The sequence below is a fragment of the Tenrec ecaudatus genome, chromosome 16, assembly GCF_050624435.1.
Source record: "Tenrec ecaudatus isolate mTenEca1 chromosome 16, mTenEca1.hap1, whole genome shotgun sequence".
Classification (NCBI taxonomy): domain Eukaryota; kingdom Metazoa; phylum Chordata; class Mammalia; order Afrosoricida; family Tenrecidae; genus Tenrec; species Tenrec ecaudatus.
In genome coordinates, this window is record NC_134545.1 from 107207557 (window position 1) to 107225453 (window position 17897).

At 56.9% G+C, this 17897-nt stretch overlaps 1 protein-coding gene across 4 annotated transcripts in view; it reads right to left on the reverse strand.

Annotated features, from left to right (window-relative positions):
• CTBP2 (C-terminal binding protein 2) overlaps nucleotides 1-14749 on the reverse strand; it is a 125558-nt gene extending 110809 nt beyond the window's left edge. Inside the window, exon 1 of one of the 4 annotated variants that reach the window (XM_075533947.1) lies at nucleotides 14624-14749. The gene's annotated coding sequence lies outside the window, so the exon portion shown is untranslated. Of the gene's footprint in view, nucleotides 1-13792; nucleotides 13868-14219; nucleotides 14378-14623 lie in introns of those variants that run through there. The other 3 variants (XM_075533945.1, XM_075533948.1, XM_075533946.1) reach the window with 3 other exon arrangements.
• Nucleotides 14750-17897: the final 3148 nt, after the last annotated feature.

Genomic DNA, 17897 nt, shown 5'->3' on the forward strand with positions numbered 1-17897 from the left:
CACTGTTGTGAGCCAAATGCTCAGGAATTCCATGCCAGCTTGTGGGCGTGTGTTGGAGGAGTGGTTTGTGTTTAAAGAGCCATGTCTGGGTGCTGCTGGCAGTTCTAGGCTGGCCTGGGCAATAGCCGCTTGGAGATGGCCCAAAATACAGCTGTTCAGGCACTATCTGGGGTTCCCCTTTGGGACATTGCGAAGGGCCCCAGGAGGCACAGTTAATAGCTTGGTCCCAGCTTAGAGATTCCCCCACTCCTCCAGGGACTCTCTTAAACCATCCCAGCAACTCCCGGAGGCCCTCATGGAAGAATCACCAATACTACTCACTCTCCGCATGTCCCATGGACATGCCCTGGGGGGCGGGGTGCTAGCACCCACCTGCTCTCTAATTACTGGCAAAGGGTCTCTCAATGTCCCACCCCACCAGCACCCCAACTTTCTACTGAGTAGCGCAAGCTCAGGGTGACCCCACATGCAGTGGAGTAAAACTGTGCTCCAAGGGTTTGGATGGCAGATTCTGCAGAAGTGGATCGCCAGGCCTTTCTTGCACTGCACACCTGGATGGGCTTCAACCTTTTGGTCAGCAGAGAAGCCCATTAACCATGGGCACCATCCAGGGCTTGGGGTGCCCCTGGAGACCATTCTGGCTGCTGTCCCACCAGCAAGGGAGGAAGCATGGGGATGACTCATCACTGACACCAGTACCAGCCTGAGCGCCCCCCGGCCAATGTTGCCTTCCTCCTCCTCCTCTGCTAATAATAGTCCCAGCAGCAGCAGCAGCTACAGCAGCAAGGCTTCTTGGCTGGGCAGCGTTCCCTTGAGAAACATGCCGCTTTGACCCCAGTGGAGATGCAGCCACTGTCTGTGTGTGGCTCAAGGGCATTTCCAAGGACTTTCTCAGCACACGCTGAGCCCAAGGAAACTGCTGGGCTGTGAAATGACTCCTTCCCAAACACAGCCCCACCCCCAGTGCACTGGCTAGCCCTCCCCCGCACATCTGCCCCCTTCCCCGCCCCTAGCTCTAAAAGGAAGGGCCCAGCAGGGACAATGCCCTGGTAGGGTCAGCCCACACCACCCCTTCTGAAATGTGAGCCGGGAAGCCTCTCACAACAGAGCCAGTGAGTGATGAATGCTCACCCGGTGAGCTTGCTCCACCCCAACTCCAGGGGCCCATTTCCTGGCCAAGGACAGCCCCCACCCCACCCCAGTTCAACCTCAGACCAAGTGCTAGGAGCCAAGTCCACAGTGGACTGCAAAGCCCCTATCCCTGCCCCTGCTAGACACACACACACACACACACACACACACACACACACACGCGCGCACGCATAGGTGGAGAGGTGAGAAGACCAGGTGAAGACTGTGGGGGCGGGGTACCACTTTATCAGTGCACAGAATTCCCAGGTGACCAGCTCTCTACCACCTTTAGGAAGGGACGTTGGGGTGAGACACACAAAAGCACTGCACCATTCTGGAAAGGGTAACCAAAACCCCAGCCACTCACTGTCGCCCAGTGAAGTCCAGCCAGACTCATAACCCCACAGCCCTCCCTGTGGGCTCCAAGGCTGTAACTCTTCCTCAGAGGAGCCAAGCACGCAACCCGCCACCCCAAGTAGGGTTTACATGACAAGTCTGTATGTGACTGAGCCTAGGACATGTGACACACCAGACAAAAATCTCCTGATGGCTCCTCTCCACGCCCTGGAAATAGCACCCAAGATGTGGCTGTGCCCCCCAACACTTCTGTGTCTCCGCCCCCCAAAAAGCACGCCACTCCGCAAGTCATCCAACCTTGACTGACAACTAGCATAGCCTGGTGGAGCCGTGGCCAAACTCTCAGCTGCTCATCAGAAGGCCGGCGGTTCAAGCTCACAAGCTGCTCCCTGGAGAAAGACAAGCCAGACACCAAAGCAGGATGGTCGCCCAGGTTTGGGTTACAAGGTATACCTTCTCCAGGAAAGGAGACTTAATTACTCAGGGTGGGGCAGGTCAGCCCCGCCTCCCCCGGGGCTAAAAAGCCTTTCCTATCCCCTGGGGGGCGGGAGCCAGTGTTCCGGTTTGTCCAGTGTGTGGAATTAAAAAAACAAACACCAAATGAAGCCCGGCTGCCGTACCAGGCATGTTCTAGGGTCTTCGCCCCACAGACCAGGACTCCTTCCAGCACCTCAGGAGCCTTATGAAGCAGACCCCTGGAGACCCCTCAACAAGGAGGCGGGAGCAGACCCCGTGATGTCCTTCCTTCCCCGCCCCCCCACCCCAGCAGCTGGCGTCCCTCCCAGAACAGACTGTCCCTCAGGCTAAGATGAACGCCCCACAGCCTTGAAGCTCATGAAGTCAGGGCTACCTCTCCAGGGTCCCAAACCAGTCTTGGAAATCTTCCTGCCCTCTGGGTGTCCCCTCAAGGAGTAAATCCCCTGCTTTCCCTGGGGGAGGGGAGGGGGCCTCCCTCCCACACACTAGCACTACACCCCAAATGCATGGGGTAAGGGAAATCTGCTGGAGACTGAGGGATGCTTCCGGGGTTCAGACCCTCACTGGCAAAACGAGCTCAGATCACACCACATCTGCCCCAGGGCTCAGCCTGCAACCTCAGCCTGGCTCTGCTAAGACACAGATCTACCCCCTCCCCTGCTAATGTCCAAGAATCTGGATCCAATCACCCTCCACCCTTTGCAGGAAACCGTGCTGTAGCCCTGGCTGGTCTAGAGGGTGAAGGGAGTTGGGATAAACTTTCCTGGTGACACAACCCTTAAAGCACTCAGTGGCTCTCTCAGCTCGATGCAAGAAAAGCCAGGTGACCTGCTTCCAGGGAGATCACTAGGCTGTGTTGGTTCAGACATGGTGTGGTGGCAAAGGCACACTGTCCCACACCATCCTCACATCGGGGACCCGTTTGAGCCCAGGGATGCAGCCACCGTGACAACCCACCTCGCCACGCGGTCACGGGGGCTCACTCAACAACATGCAGCAATGACAAGCTTCCTGGCAGAGAAACCGTCCTAGGAAACCAGAGTACCACCTTCCTTACAAGGGGCTCTGCCAGCCTGCAAGGGGGCCAGTGTGACTCGGAGGGCTGACTGCAGGGTTCTTAGGAGGCCTTCTGGCAGAGGGGTTACACTGACATTCAGTCGGTGTCGACTCGGAGTGACAGCCCCTGTGAGTTTGTTTCCAAGACCAGAACGCTTTTCCGAAGTAGAAAGCTCCTCTTTCTCCTGGGGAGTGGCTGGTAATTTAGAACTGCTGACCTTGCGATCGCAGCCCAATGCATAGCCACTGCACCATCATGGCTGGTTCACTGGAAGCAGACTGGCAGGCCTGTCTTTCCAGGCACCTCAGGGTGGCAGTGCAGCACATGGGCCAGGCGCACCACCCACTCAGAGATCCCTGCACAGAGCAGAAGGCCCTGGCACTTGAACAGGGCCTGGAAGGGTGGCACAAACCCCCTGCCTCGGACTCAAAGTTGGCCCTGAGACCATGCTCAGGATTGGGTCTCAGCCTGATGTTGCTACTCGTCCAGGAGCCTCAGAGCTGCAGCAAGTCAGCAAAGGCACGTGGGGGCATGTCCTCGCTCCAGGTAGGCCAGCCCTCCCTTCGCTAAGACAGGGGCTCATCTGTCCCCACGGCAGCCCAAGGGGCCCCTGGGACTGGAGGAAAAAGCAGGCCTGCTGGAGTTGCTGGGGTAGGCGGGGACACGAGGATGAGAGGGACTTAAAACAGAATTCCTTCCCAGGCTGGACCTTAGCCAGGACACCAGGGCTAACATGACTCATTTGTTAGGCCATGTCCTGCGTGTCCCCTCCACCCTCCAGAAACACCCCACCACTGTGTCCCTCCACGCCACCCCCCCAACCCTAGGGACTCCCAGGCACACTAGGGCCACAGCTACAGAGGAGGAAAGCAACCTTGTCATTAAGAGAAAGCCTGTTTTTCAGGAAAGTCACCTTCTCCTGTGGGGCCCTGACCGTCTGGGGGAAGCCAAGGTGGGCAGGGGCCCAATCGGTCCTCACCTGTGCAGGCGCCTCTCTGGCCAGGCACACCCCACTGGCAGCGTGGCAGCTCTGAGAGCCTGTTTCAAAGAACTCAGCTCCCTTTGTTCCCAGTTTTCTTCAACTTCCTCTCTAAGGCCAGCCCCAAGGCAGCTGCACCCACAAGCCTCCCAGGGTGGCTCTCTCCCCTAGGCTCTTGCAGGAGTGTCATCTTCAGACAAGAGTCCTGGCCATCCGCTGTCAGGGTTCCCCAAACTCCCAGGGCACCACATGCCAGAGGCATCCAGGTGGGCAGGAAGACACAGCCGGCCACCCCGCCCCTCCCCCACCAGGCATGCACCTGGGAGGAAGGAGACAGGTCGGGCTTGGAGGCCACGCCCAGGGCCTGAGCCTGATCCAGACCACAAACAGGGAAAAGGGACCAACAAACGGGTGGCCGGTCACCAGGCCCACCTCAAAAACCCGGAGCCCTGGGGAAAGCTGTTGGGATGATCCGAATAAAGGGGGTCGTTGGCAGGGAGCAAAAGGCGCTGTGGGCTCCACTCTTGGCTGGAGAGGCAAAGTCATCCCCAAATGCTCCCCACCACCCCACCCCAGTCACAGGTTAGAACTCAGCTGAATGCCAGCTTAGCCTCTGAACCTCGGTCTCACAGCAACCCCAGCAAAGCACAAGTCTGGGGGTTCAGATCCGGAGCCCACTCCAGGAAACTCCCTAGAAGCTCCTCCTAGGCCTTTCAACTGACCTCCTAACCAAGTTACCACTAAATTACACTGGGGGGGGGGGGAGAGAAGAACCTGGAGGAAAGGTGTGTGTCTGCAGGGTCACTCGGTGGCTGGCAGCTCCCAAGGGCAGGCAGAGGTCCCAAGCCCAGGAAGGAGGGGGTAGTTCCCTCGGTCCTCAAGTCCCCCAGGGGAAATTAGTCGAGGGTCCAGTGCTGGGTTCAAATCCCAGTTCTGTCATTTACTTCCAAGCAGCCTAGCCAAGTGTCTAGAGAATGCAAGATTCTTAGTAACTGCTCAGTATACGGTCCAGACACAATGTTACCTTACCCAAACTAATGGAACAGACATAAAGGATTTTCTGAGCATCAAATTTAGTGTACAAATAGAGCCCCTTTGAAAAGGTGTCCAGTGACCAAGATGCCCTGTGAGGTAGGGGTCCCAGGTCTGTCACTGGCAGCCTCCCACCTATCCCAAAGCCTCGTGACTGGACATGAGCAGTGAGTCCCAGGCTTGGTTCTGTCAGTGTGTCTTCAAACAGTCTTCAGGTGCTCCAGCTGGTGTTCAACCTGCATCAACCCCTCCTCTCCAAGTACCGATGAGGCCCGGGGAGCAGACACCCCATGATACAGGGGTTCCCAGCAAGTGGGGAAGCTGGGGGTGACGGCACCGTCCTGCAAGGTACCTGATGTTGCTCAGAGCTTTGTCTGGGGGTTCAGGAGGCGGAGGCCTCGGAGGCCTGCCGGGAGTGGGGTGACTTGAAGGGTGAGGAGCTTGGAGTCCTGCAGTGCTGGCATGAAAGGCAAGCCCCGGAGGACGGAAGCGGGCTTGGAGGGGGCAGGGCCCATTTCTATCACCCCTCAACAGCTTCTATGAGCAGAAAAGGCTTCGAATTTGCAAGTAAAAAGTCCAGAGTGGGGGGCGGAGCTTCCGGAGACAGGTAGGGGTCCGCAGTTCTGAAAAGGGGCCAGACCCCTGGAGGGGAATGTTGGGGGTAGGGACAGTGCCCTGGCCTCCACTTCCCAGAAGCCATCCAGGTTGCTGCTGCATGCCTCAACCCGACCAATACAGGAGTGGGGGGTGGTGTCTAATACCTAGAACCTCCTCACCACTGCACCAGAAATAGGGGTGCAATAGGAAGAGGGAATAGGCTGTTTCCCTAGACCCCTGGAACCTCATAAGATTAAAAACTGTTAAGGGTCTCCGGGCCTCCCTTCCAACCCCCACCACACACACAGATTACCCTCATAGGCCCTGCAGAGATATCAACCCAAGAAAGCTTCACGCTCAGTCTGGCAGAGGGCAGGGCTGTGGAGTAGTACCCCACAGGGAAAATGTGAAATAAGCAGTGGCCACAGTTCAAGATAGTTCTGGTAACTGTCCTAGAAGGTGCACTCTGAGTTGGAATCCACTCGATGGTAGTGAGAGTTTCCCAACACCATGATCTAGCCCTTACTGCAAAAAGGAACTCCACCCCCACCAAGCCCAAGGTGAGGACACAGCCTGAGAGCTCCAACAGGGAGCCTTCTAGTGGCCCTGCTGGGCCCGGAGGCCTCACTCCAGCATTCCTGGGACTGGGTTAAGCTGTGGAGGACCTTCCTCTCTGGACATTCCCCTAGGCCCCTGGGCCTACACTACCAGGACACGCCTGGACTTCCTTTGCCTTCTAGACGGGCATCATCGGCACAAGAATGGACTCACTGCCAAGGAGCTGCACAAGCCCATCCCGGACACCCAGTCTGTATGGAGGGAACTTCACCAGCTGAGCTGCTTGGTGCCCACCCTTCTCCTCTCCCCTCTGCCCTGCTAAAACCAAACCAAACTGGTTAAGAGTGGAAATCCTATAGGGGAGAGTAGAATTGCCCACCAGGGTCTCCCCTGGCTGTAAAGTCTCCCTCGGAGCAGCTGGTGGTTCAAACCAGACCTTCTGGTTAAGAGCTGAGCACTTCTAACCACGATGCCGCTCAAGCTCCTTGCACACATTCTGTCCCACTACCATCAACCAACTCGAGCCCAGGTGGAATAGAGGTTATGCATTGGGCTGCTAACTGCAAGATCGGCAGTTCAAAACCACCCTCCACTCCATGGAAGAAAAGACGGGGCTTTCTACTCCTTACTCACAGCAGTTCTACCCTGTCCGGTAGGGTCACTGGGCGTTGGAACCCATTCCATGGCAGTGACTCCGGGTTGTTTGTGATCATCTAGTCAATACCAACTCCTAGCCACCTGATGCTGGGTTTTTCCAAGGCTGGAATTCTTCATGGGAGCAGCCCCCCTCATCTTTCTCCAACAGGGGGCTGGGAGGTTTGGACTGCTGACCTTGCACTCACCCAGCAGGACCACGGGGGCTCTTTTAGATTGCATCTGGGGGTGGTTCCCATGAGGTCAGAGCAGCTGCTCTCCGTGGTGCCTTGGTGCATTCCAGGGCCACTTCCTGGGACTCTGGGACTCCATAACAAAGTTCTTGTTGGTCCTGGGGTCGGCCAGATTGCTGGAGGCCAGATTTCAGGCCTGGCTGGAGCAAAACTAAAGAGCCGTGAGTAGCAGGGGTTTATGACCCCTTCCTCCACCACCCTGCTTTCTACACCAGCAGTAAAGATTTACAGTCTAGAAACTGGCAGGGGCAGTTTTACTCGCTCCTTATTCACCCTGGCGGACATTACAAAGTAGCCAACCCATAGCAACCCTACGGAATGAAGCGGAGCCATCCCTGGGGTTTTCTGAGAGGATAGCTCTTTAGAGTAGAAAAGCCTTTTCTTTCTTCCCCGGAATGGAACGGCTAGTGGTTCCCAACCAGCCCAAAGCGCCCCCACTATACCAGCGGGGCTTCTGGTAACTCTGTCCAAGAGCATGCACGGAGTTGGACTCACTGGATGGCAGCGAGAGTCTTCCAAGAGCCTTGACTATCCCCGAACCCCACCCCACCCCCAAATCTTTACCGCACTCTTAAAAAGGGGCCCTGCACGTTTCTGCCACAGCCTGGCTTGGGATTTGACACCACCACTTGCAAGCAATCTTCAAGCTAGCTGACAGCTTTTAAAACGTAATTAAGGACTTCTTTTAACACGAGCACATTTCTGATCAAAAGAGGATTTTCAAAGGGTAGAAAGATAACATAACTGTGTGTGAGTGTATTTTACAGATGAGAAAGTTTAGAGCAGTTTATACCTGTCCAACACCCTCACCTTTCTTCACTCCCAGAGGCCTCGAAAGAATCACAGGCCAGGCACAACACCAGACTCAGGCACAACTACTATTCAGGAACCCCCCACCCCACCCCAAAACAAAAAACTAAATTAAACCCACTGCCCTTCTATTGTGACTTATAACCACCCTAGAGGGCAGAACTGCCCCAGAGGGTTTCCAAGGCTGTAAATGTTTGTACAGAAACGGTCACCCCATCACGGTGGACTTGAACCATCAGACCTTGAGGTGAGCAGATGAGAGCACTTAACCACTGCACCACACCACCGGGGCTCCGTAAGGCATCCTGTGCTCATCAACTGACCTTCGTGAGCAAGGAGAGCTGACTCTTACCTGGGGCAGAAGCTTCGATTCTCCACAAAGCTCAAATCATCACTTGCCCCATTAATAAGAATCCAACCGTTTTATTGCAATTTTTCTGAATATTAAGCCAACTCTAAGCAACCATCTGTTAAATGTAGTTACATAAACAGCTACAGTGGATCATTTCTAGAACATTCACTTGGGGATGGGTCAGGCCAAGACAAAAATGCAAGCGGCAACTACCTAAACCATCTACTCAGGGACGGTGGGGGTCCTGCTGGCTAGACACTCATGGCAACTGACCCCCCAATACACCTCCAAGTGAACCCTGCACAGAGCAGCAGTGGGCAGCATGGTTGCTGATTTCACGTCGGGCGAGGATTAGGAAGAAAGGGAGCAGGCTTGAAGAGCATGGACATGGGGGCCTTGACTCCCACGTGGGGAGCCGGGGCGGGCATGTGTGTGCTGAAAATAGAGGGCAACACAGAACAGAGGCAAGGTTTCAACACATGACAAAATCCCAGCACTCACTCATTTCAGCTTCATCTTTCCCAACCTCTAAATTGAGGGGTGTAACAAAAGCAAAGCACACCACTGCTTACTTAAAACCTGAGACTCTGGAGCAACCCTGCCTAAAGTGCACCCCTGTTCGGGTTAGGTGCCACTCAGAAGGGCCCAATCACGGACCACAGAACTAAATGCTGCCTGGTCCGCACCACTGTTCAAAATTGCACAGGGGCAGGGTGGGATTTGACATTTTCCCTCCAAGAACTTTAGCACGTTCCTGAGAAAGTTTCCTAGAGACACTCTGAAAACTGGAGGGACAAGGCAGTAGTCCAGACGTCCCTGCTGGGGAGAGACTCCATGAAAGCGCCGGCCCCTGCCATCCCCAGCCCATCTGCAGCTCCAGAAGTTTCTGTGTTGGCGGAGCAGTTAAAAGGATGGAGGCGAAACACGCCTTGGTGTCCACGGTCAGCGTTCCATGTCCACAGTGGCTGGTCGGCCACCTTCCCTGTGACACATTCTGAATTCCTGTGAGAGTCCCCCCACCCCCTTCTCGGCACCGTGTGCACACCCTATTCCTCACACTGCTGTTTGTAAATCACGCAGGTGAAAAAGCAAGCTACAGATGGTGCCCGAACATTGTCGAGGGTCATCCAAGTCCCAACTGCTGGCTTTGGTATTTGACCCATTGGGTTGTGATCCAAAGAAATCCTCAACACCTTAAAAAGGGTCCTGAATGTAGTAGAACGGTCCAAACCAAGGGATTGCTTTTTTAAATCGTTTGTACGTCTTCGATGCATAGTCCATTAAATAGAAACCTGGATAAAAATTAACTTCCAAAGGACTTGTGTCTATGTGTGCGTGGGGGGGGGGCGTAGTTTGCTCTTTTCTGGGTACTGTGCCTTTAACTGTAGGTGCGTAAATGAGGCGGGCACACTTACCAACTACAAGGGAGAAAGGCACTCCCTGCCTAGCCATTCCTTGAAGCTTAGTGGGGATCATGGTAGCATTTCCATGCACCTACCCAGAGTTTTCTCAGTACTGGGAGTTTGCCCAGATATTCCTGAGTGAGCAGTAAGCCGGGCCATTTTCTGGGAGTAAACCAAAGCCCAAACTCCCAGCCACCACGGTAGTGACCCTGTAAGACAGGGTAGAACTGCTCTTGTGGATTTCCCAGGTTGCAACTATTTATGAGAATAAAAAGCCTCCTCCTCTCTCCTTTGGAGCAGCTGGTAATTTTGAACTGCTGGACTTGTGGATCGCAACCCACCACTGACCACCCGAGCTCCTCGGGTAGTCAGGCGCCCTGAGGATTTCTCCATACAGCAAGACTGGTTCCGTGTAATCACTTCACTTCAACAAGGCAGGCCACACTTCAACAGGACACAAAGTGACTACTGGGACGGAACCATCACAAGAGGGCCGTGGGACTCCATCTCAACTGTCCACTCTGCCACACAGCCCACTTCTTTCGGACCACGACCTGGGCAGGCATGTGAGGGGGCTTCAGATAATTTGTGGAGGGAAATGGGATGGAATTTGGCCATGGACTTACACACACACACACACACACACACACACACACACACATGACACTTGGGTTCCTGCTTTGCACTGATGCAGTCCTAAGAGGGTCACTGGGACAGTGCCTGTACATTGAAATGACAGTGGTGAAAAATGACAATGGGGCAGCCATGCTACCGCTGCTGCAAACTCTTAACAATTTTCCCATTTAGGGAAAGCACTGAGTGCAGAGGGTATAACTCACCTTCAGAAATGATGCATGGTGGAAAGGCAGTTGGCACTGTGGCTCTAGCTCTCAGCAGCCCCACCTCCCGACCCTGCAAAGCGGGGCCTTCCCATTTTCAATCAAGGATTTCCACATGACCAGAGCTATCCTCAGCTCCCTGGCCCCCACTTTCCCACAGCTCCCCAAGATAGGATGTTAAACTCCTGGTTCAAGACAAGCAGAAGGGGCTTCACAAAGTTCAAGGGTGAATGGAATGAGATGAAATTTCTCTGCCCTCTGAAGCCCTCGGGCTATTTTACACACTCACTGTTTACACCAGACCAGTAGGCATGTGGGTTTTGTACTTTAGCTGTTGACTTGATTTTTTGTTTATGTAATCTCTCTTTTTAAGACAATCCTCAGACTTACCAAGAGGCTTACTTCTGTTTGGAGTTTTGTTTGTTTTTTTTAAGTCAGGAGCGAAGCTATTGATTATTCCCTGAAAGGGTAACTGATGGGCTAGCTAATCATTACACAGATACTGAGTTTCACTGTTTGATCTTGTGTACACGAGGAGATTAACAATGCCAGGGAGACCCAGCTCGCCTCAGCAGGGACAGGAACAGGTGTGCCCCGTGTCTTGAAAGGCCAAAATATCACACAAAGTATGTCATTGGCGTTTTCTTACAATGGGAGTAGTGTTTGTTTTTAAGCAGACTAACTTTTTTTTAACTTTAAAGATACCACATTGCAAATACACCTTCAGGCAGGCCGTGACTAAACCTCAGAGATGGTTTGCAACTCTGCCCTGGAAAGGAAATGCAGGGCAGGGATGCAGAATGCTGCTCCATCCTTAAGGCCATCCACCATGCCCCCCCCCCCCAGGAGAACACCCACTCAGGATCAGCTTCGAAGAGCCCAAGAAATCAGAAATAACCAAATGAACTCACCGCAGGGCTTGGGGGCTCTCTAACTCTCGCAGCAAGTACAATTAAAAACGGGGGGACATAAGAGAACCCCAAAAGCATCCTGTCAAGTTCAAAATAGGCCCCAAACCTGCAATCTTCAAGTGCCTTCTAATAACTGACTCCCACAGGGAACGCTATGGGATCCCCCCAGTCTCTGGAGACCAGGAAACTAATCAGTGTCATAAATTCCCTTTGCCTTCCATTCTCTGCTCCCATGTGCTGGGGGCAGGGTGGGGGGAGGGGTGACCCCACACCAATACTTGCACTAAAACCCCTCAATGTGCTGCAGAAAGATGCCGGTTGATTTCCTTTGTTTGGTCATGTTATACTTCATCAAGTGTGAACAATTATACTGGTTTCATTAAAGGCGAGCACGCTGCCAGCTAATGTCCAACTGCAATGGTAACTACAAGCAGCACCTTTTGCAAGAAGGAAAACCCTTGCTTCCCCCCCCCCCCTCCTGCTTGAAATCTATCATTTCATTAACTTTTCTTTGGGGGCCATAAAAAGGGCACGTTAGGGGTTTTACAGTAAAGTGTGGGAACAGCTGAGGGATCTGATGTCAGACAAAAGGATATTTAGTGTTTCCACTCTAGGATCCAGTCGCAGTTACTTAGAAAAAGAAACCGTTTCAACAGTCAAACTGCTGGGTCCCTAAGTGTCCCACGAGCAATTTAGCTGTGACTTTACCATCGCCCCATGAAGCACTCCTTGAAACCAAGGACTTGCAACGATCCGCTAAAAACTCCAGTGCTTCGAAACAGACAGTGCCTTAAAAAAGACGGGACAAAGGGGTCTCAAACCCGTGGCCTTCTCAGAAGCACATGAAACGGACTCCGTTCCACTCTGGGAGTTCAATCGGAAGAACAACGGATTTAGGAGGCTGAACACGAGGTGATTTGTAAGACTGCCTTTGACCCCAAAAGACGATGTTCTCCTTCGAAAGAGTAGGACGAGTCGGAGCGCTTTCGCCCGTTAGCGAGTCGAGTCACTTTACGAACTTTCCAAAATAGGTGCCCCTTCAAAATGAACCAAGTCGGATAAAAATATACCAGACTCCCGACGACCCAACAGAATTGCAAATAAGGCTGTTAGCTTTTGAAATTCCCAATGCATATTTATAGCATTCTCTTGTCCACCGGTCAGACCACTCGTATTCGACTCTGAGAACTTAACCCGGATCTTCAATTAAAAAAAAAAGTAGGGGATGGGGGTGATCCACCAAGGTCGGTTTCATCAGGATAGGCCTCGGGGGCGCGTAACGACTGCACAGGCCTCGGCCAGCCGCCTGCATCGCGGGCCCGCAGAGCAAGCAGGGATATTTCCATGAGACATCTCTCCTACGTCCCCTGCAGAATACTCAAACGTGTGCTGGGGGGAGGGATCCCAGAGCCAGCTGCCGCCTGGACCGCCTCCGGAGAAAGTACTCCAACGGAAAGCCACACGCACTGGCGCGCACCCGCGCTCTCCCGCGTCCGAGACCCTCGCCTCCGCGCGGAGGGCGGCCCGCCCGGGGAGTCCGCGCGCGCGCGTGGCTGGCGAGGCCGGGGGTGATCGCGCAGAACTCCTGGGCCCGCGGCCTGCGACGCGAGGACTCGGCGGGGGCTGCGGGCTCCCGGCCACGCCGCGGGCCGCCGCCGGGAACAGGCCGCGCGCTCAGCTCCCGCACGCCTCTCCCCGACGCGCCCCGGGGCGCAGGGAGAGAAAGAAAGGCGCTTCCTGGGTCGCGCGATCCGTCCTGCAGCGACCGGGAGGCGGCGGCGGCCGCGACCGCGGCGAACTAGCCTTCGCCGCGCCGGGTCCCCGCCGCCTGGGGCGCGCCCTCGCCAGCCCCTCCTCCGAAACTTTTTCCTTTTTGTTCGCCCCACCCGAAAAGTGCGGCCCGGGCGGGGTGCGGGCGGGCGGGCCGGGCTGGCGGCGGCCGAGGGCGAGGAGGAAGTGTGCCCGCGGGAGCGCGGCCGGCGGAGGAAATGCCCGGCGCCCCCGCCCGCGCCCGGCCCCGCCGCCCACCGGCCACCACTTTGGCGGGCCCGACCCGGCGCGGCGGCCGCGGCAGGAGCGGCAGATGTGGCCGGGCCGCCCGGAGCAGCCAACAATGCGGGGCCGGCAAAACAAAAGGGCTCCACGTCGCCTGCCTCCCCGTCCCTCACTTGCGCTCCGGGGGCTTTCGCGCGGGCTCCCTCGCCGGCAGGGGCCGCGCCCCGGGGGGCCCCGACCCGCGCGCGCGCCCCGGCGGACTGCGGACCCCCCGCTCCCCTCCCCCCAGGGACGAGGCCGCCGCCCCCGAGCGCTCGGACTCAGGTCCGCGGGGATCGGCCGTATTGTCCCCGCGGCGCGCCGCGCGCTCGGCCCGGGTCGCCGGCGGCCCCCGCGCGCGCACCCACCGGGCCGGGGAGCCGAGTGCCTAGGAAACCGTCGTCCACACGCTGCCGCCGCCGCCGCCGCTGTCCTCCGGACGCCGCGGCACTGGGGTGGCTTTTTTTTTTTTTTTGCCAATCCTGATGGGAAGGAAGGTGACCGCCTACTTCGCATTCATCAACTCTCCTCGCCAACAACAAAAATCCTGGCGCAAACAGCGGCCACGGGCGCGATCGGCAGCGGCGGCGGGGACCCTCTCCCCGGCCCGCGCCCACCCCCAACGCCGAGGGGCCAGGGCCGCTGACCAAAGGTGTCCCCGGCGGCCGGCCCCACGTCCTTCGCCCTCCCCCCAGCCCCCCAGCGGCGTAGCGAGTCGCGGGCGCGGCGCCCCCGGCCCCGGGCGCAGGTGAGGTGGGGGCGACGGCGCCCGACCCTCCCCCGGGACCCCCTTACCTCGTCCCGGGCCGCCGGCGTCCACGCGAAGGGCGCCCACCCGGGAGGCGGCGCGGCAGCGGCTCCCGCCCTCCCACCCCACCCGGCGGCGGCGGTGGCGGCGGCGGTGCGGCCCCCCCTCAGCGCGGCATGGCTCCCGGCTCGCTCCTCCGCTCCCCGGCCGCTCCCGAGCCACCTTAAAATGACACACGCATGCAGGGACACACACACACAAAAACTTAATCTCTCCAGCGCCCGCCCCTCCCCCTCCGCCCGCCCTCCTTCCCCTCCCCTTCCTCCTCCGCCCCTCGCCGCGGAGCCTCTTCCTACTTCCCCACCCACCCCACCCCTGCCTCCGCCCACCCGCTCCCGCCCGGCCCGCCGCCCTCCTCCGGGGGCTGCGCCGGGGTCCCGGCCGCGCTCACCGGGGATGCGCGCCGAACTTGGCGGGGGAGGCCGGCCCGAGGCGGCCGGCGGCGGTCGCTCGGCGCCGTGGGCTTTCTCCTCCGGGAAGGAGCGCAGCGCGCGGGCGGGAGCCGGGAAGGAGCCGCGGCGCGGCGCGCACAGCCAGGCGGGAGGCGAGGTGAGGGTCGCCGGCTCCGCGCTGCTTTTTCTTTTTTTTTTTTAATGGGGCAAAGGCGGGGTCTCTGTTTGCAAACCAATGACACAACCCCACATGGGCCAGCCTCGCCCCCTGCAGCCACTCCGCGCTACGGATCGCCTCTCCCGGGGATTAGTGGCTCCGAGAAAGTGCACACGGGCGCGGCGGCCGCGAGTGGCCGGGCGGCGACGCTCCCGCGCCGGGCCCCGCCCGCCGGGCTCCGAAGGCGCGGGGGTCCCAGCCCAGCCTCATCCTCGCCGGCTTCCACGTGGGGCCCCGGGCGACCAGCCACGTGGGAAGGGGGGGACACACGAGCGCCCCGGCCTCCCTGTTCCCGCCGGGCCCGCCGTGCGACCTGCCCTCTCCGCGGCCCCAACTTCCCCCCGGCCGGCGCGGCCGCCTCTGCATGCCCGGGCCCGCGGGGTCAGGCTCGGGCCGGCCGCAGGGGGCACTTGCGCGCCCGGCTCGCCCGGCCGTGGGCGCGGAAAGGGGGCCCGGATGTGCTGTAACTTGCCGCGGCGGTGTTACCTACACGAAGTAAAACATTTTTACACCTTGGGGAGAAAAAAAGCGTTCCTTCCTGTTAAACCTGGATTGGCTCGGCTATTTTTACGCCTCCACTTGGGCCAGAGTTTAAGGCCCGCGGGCGCTGGGGCCCCCGGACCCCCCGCAGAGCCCGCGAGCCCATCGCCGCCTGGTCCTGGAGTGCGGGCGCCGGGTTCTGCTCGGTCCTGCGCCCGGGACCCGCGGCGTCCCAGAGCCTCTCCCGAAGGCAGCTGGCTCTGCCGGGTGGGGGCCCTCTTCTTGCGCCCCGAAGCCGCCGCCGCCGAGGTCTGCACGGCCTTCGGAAGCCTCTGAGTCGGCGGAGCCGAGCGCAGGCTCGGGTTGTTGGGAGCCCGAATGGAGACGTTAGGAGCTGGATGGAGACGTAGGAAAGGCGTCGGGAAGGGTCTGAGGCCGCAGGGACCGCCATGCCAGAAACCAGGAGCGCGGAGTGGCCTCCTCCGTATCCGGAGCGCCCACACCCTGCAAAGCCTGGGCCAGGCGGTCCTCGGAGCCACCCAAGTGCATCCCGGAGAGCGCTGCGCCAGGCCTGCAGACTTCGGTGGGACTTTTTCAAAGCCAGACCTTGCACCGGCCCGGAACCTGGCTCTTTCGAAGCACACCCAGATTTGGCATGCTTGCGGGAGGCCGCAGCGTTTGCAACCAAAGGAGCTTTGGAGATTGGTAGCGTGGCTAAGACGTTGGCAGCAGTTGCCCCCTGGAATGACCGTGTCCCAAGCACATTTATGACACAGGCCAGGCCTGCCTCATGGGCTGTTAGTTGGTGGGGTGGGTGGCCGGGGAGGACAGACACACACACACACACCCCAGAGGCCTCTTGGATGTCTCCATCTTCTGGCGATTCTGTATAAACCACGTTTCCTGGGCTCTCCAGCCATGTCTTCCTCAAGGTCATGGTGGCTAAGCCAGCTCTTGCTTACAAACGGACACCGTCCAACCTGGACCTCTAGGCCGAGGGGTGACTACGCCCTACCTTCCCAGCGTGCACCAGGCAGATGCTGCAATTACTACAAAGGTTTGCCGGTGCCCTCTCACTGCCCCTCTGGCGCTCCACCGCTGTCTGCTCTCCTACAAACCACCAAGTCAGCGGCTTTTCCATATCACTTGTTGAACTCCTCTGCACTCTATGAGTTTGACCTAATTTATTAAGTACTGTTTGGTTTTGAGAACATTCCTTAAATCCCAAACTCCTTTCACCTTCCCTGTCAAAAGAAAAGACAGCCCATTGTGATTCTGCCAGTTCTGGTTGGTTGTGTTTTAAAGGTTTCAGGTTAAGTTTTGTTTTCTAAATCTCTCAGACGGTTCATATTTATTGCTGAATCAGAAGGGATTTCCATGAGGGGGGGGGGGGGAAACCCTCGAAGGTAAATGGGAAAATCTTTTGTTTGTAAAGAATGGGTTTGTTGCTTTACAGGATAAGTCCATTTGACATTTTCTCTGTATGCTATGTGTCTAGGATATCGTACCCAAACAATGGAGTTTTGAAATTTAAAAAAATCATTTTATTGGGGCTCATACAACTCTCTTTTTGTGTGAAGGGGACATTTATTTATTTATAATCTTTTTAATAAATCATTTTATTGGGGCTCATACAACTCTTATCACAATCCATACACACATCAATTGAGTAAAGCACCCGTATACATTCGTTGCCCTCATCATTCTCAAAATTCGCCTTCTGCTTGGGTTCCTGGCATCAGCTCATTTTCCTTTTTCCCTCCCCCTCCCTCCCCATTTCCCCCTCCCTCATGAACCTTTAATAATTTATAAATTATTTTATCTTAACAATGCCCGGCATCTCCCTTCACTTACTTTCCTGTTGCCCATCCCCCAGAGAGGAGGTTATATGTAGATCCCCGAGATTGGTTCCCCCTTTCTACCCCGCCTTCCCTCCCAGTGACATTTTTATAATAGTCCCCGTGGTCATGTCCCATCAAATTCTATTTTTTATAGATCCGGTTCAATTTCTGGCATCCCAGTATGGATTTGGGCAGGCACAGAAACGTCAGGAGGAGCCACAGGAAGGAGCAGATGTTTGACTAGGGGTCATCGGGTGCTGGCTGCCGTGGGGGGACACTTGGTGGGCTTCCTTCATCCTTGGAGCAGCCCCTTCAGAGCCATACTAGTAGTGTCTGCATTTCACCAATGAGGGAAACTGAGGCTCCAGACTTAGAGACAGCCCCACAGTCACATGGCTTCCTGATCCAGGGGCACCGGCGTGGGAACAGGAAGGACTCTTTCTCTACCGCAGACTTCACTATTTTCATCCAATTAGAAACAGCAAAGTTAGTTCCTTGTGGAACCTACAGTTAGCATCTTCTTATCTGACAGGTGAAACCCCCCCGTGGTTTAATGATAGAATTTCAATATTATTTTAGCCCGTATCCACGGCCAATTCCGACGCACAGGGACTTGGTGCAGGGTTTCCGAGACTGGACATCTTTACAGGAGCAGCGAGCCCAGCCTCACCCACGCAGCTGGTGGCTTTGAGCCGCCAGCTTTGAGGTCAGCCGCCCAGTGCTTCTCCCACAGTG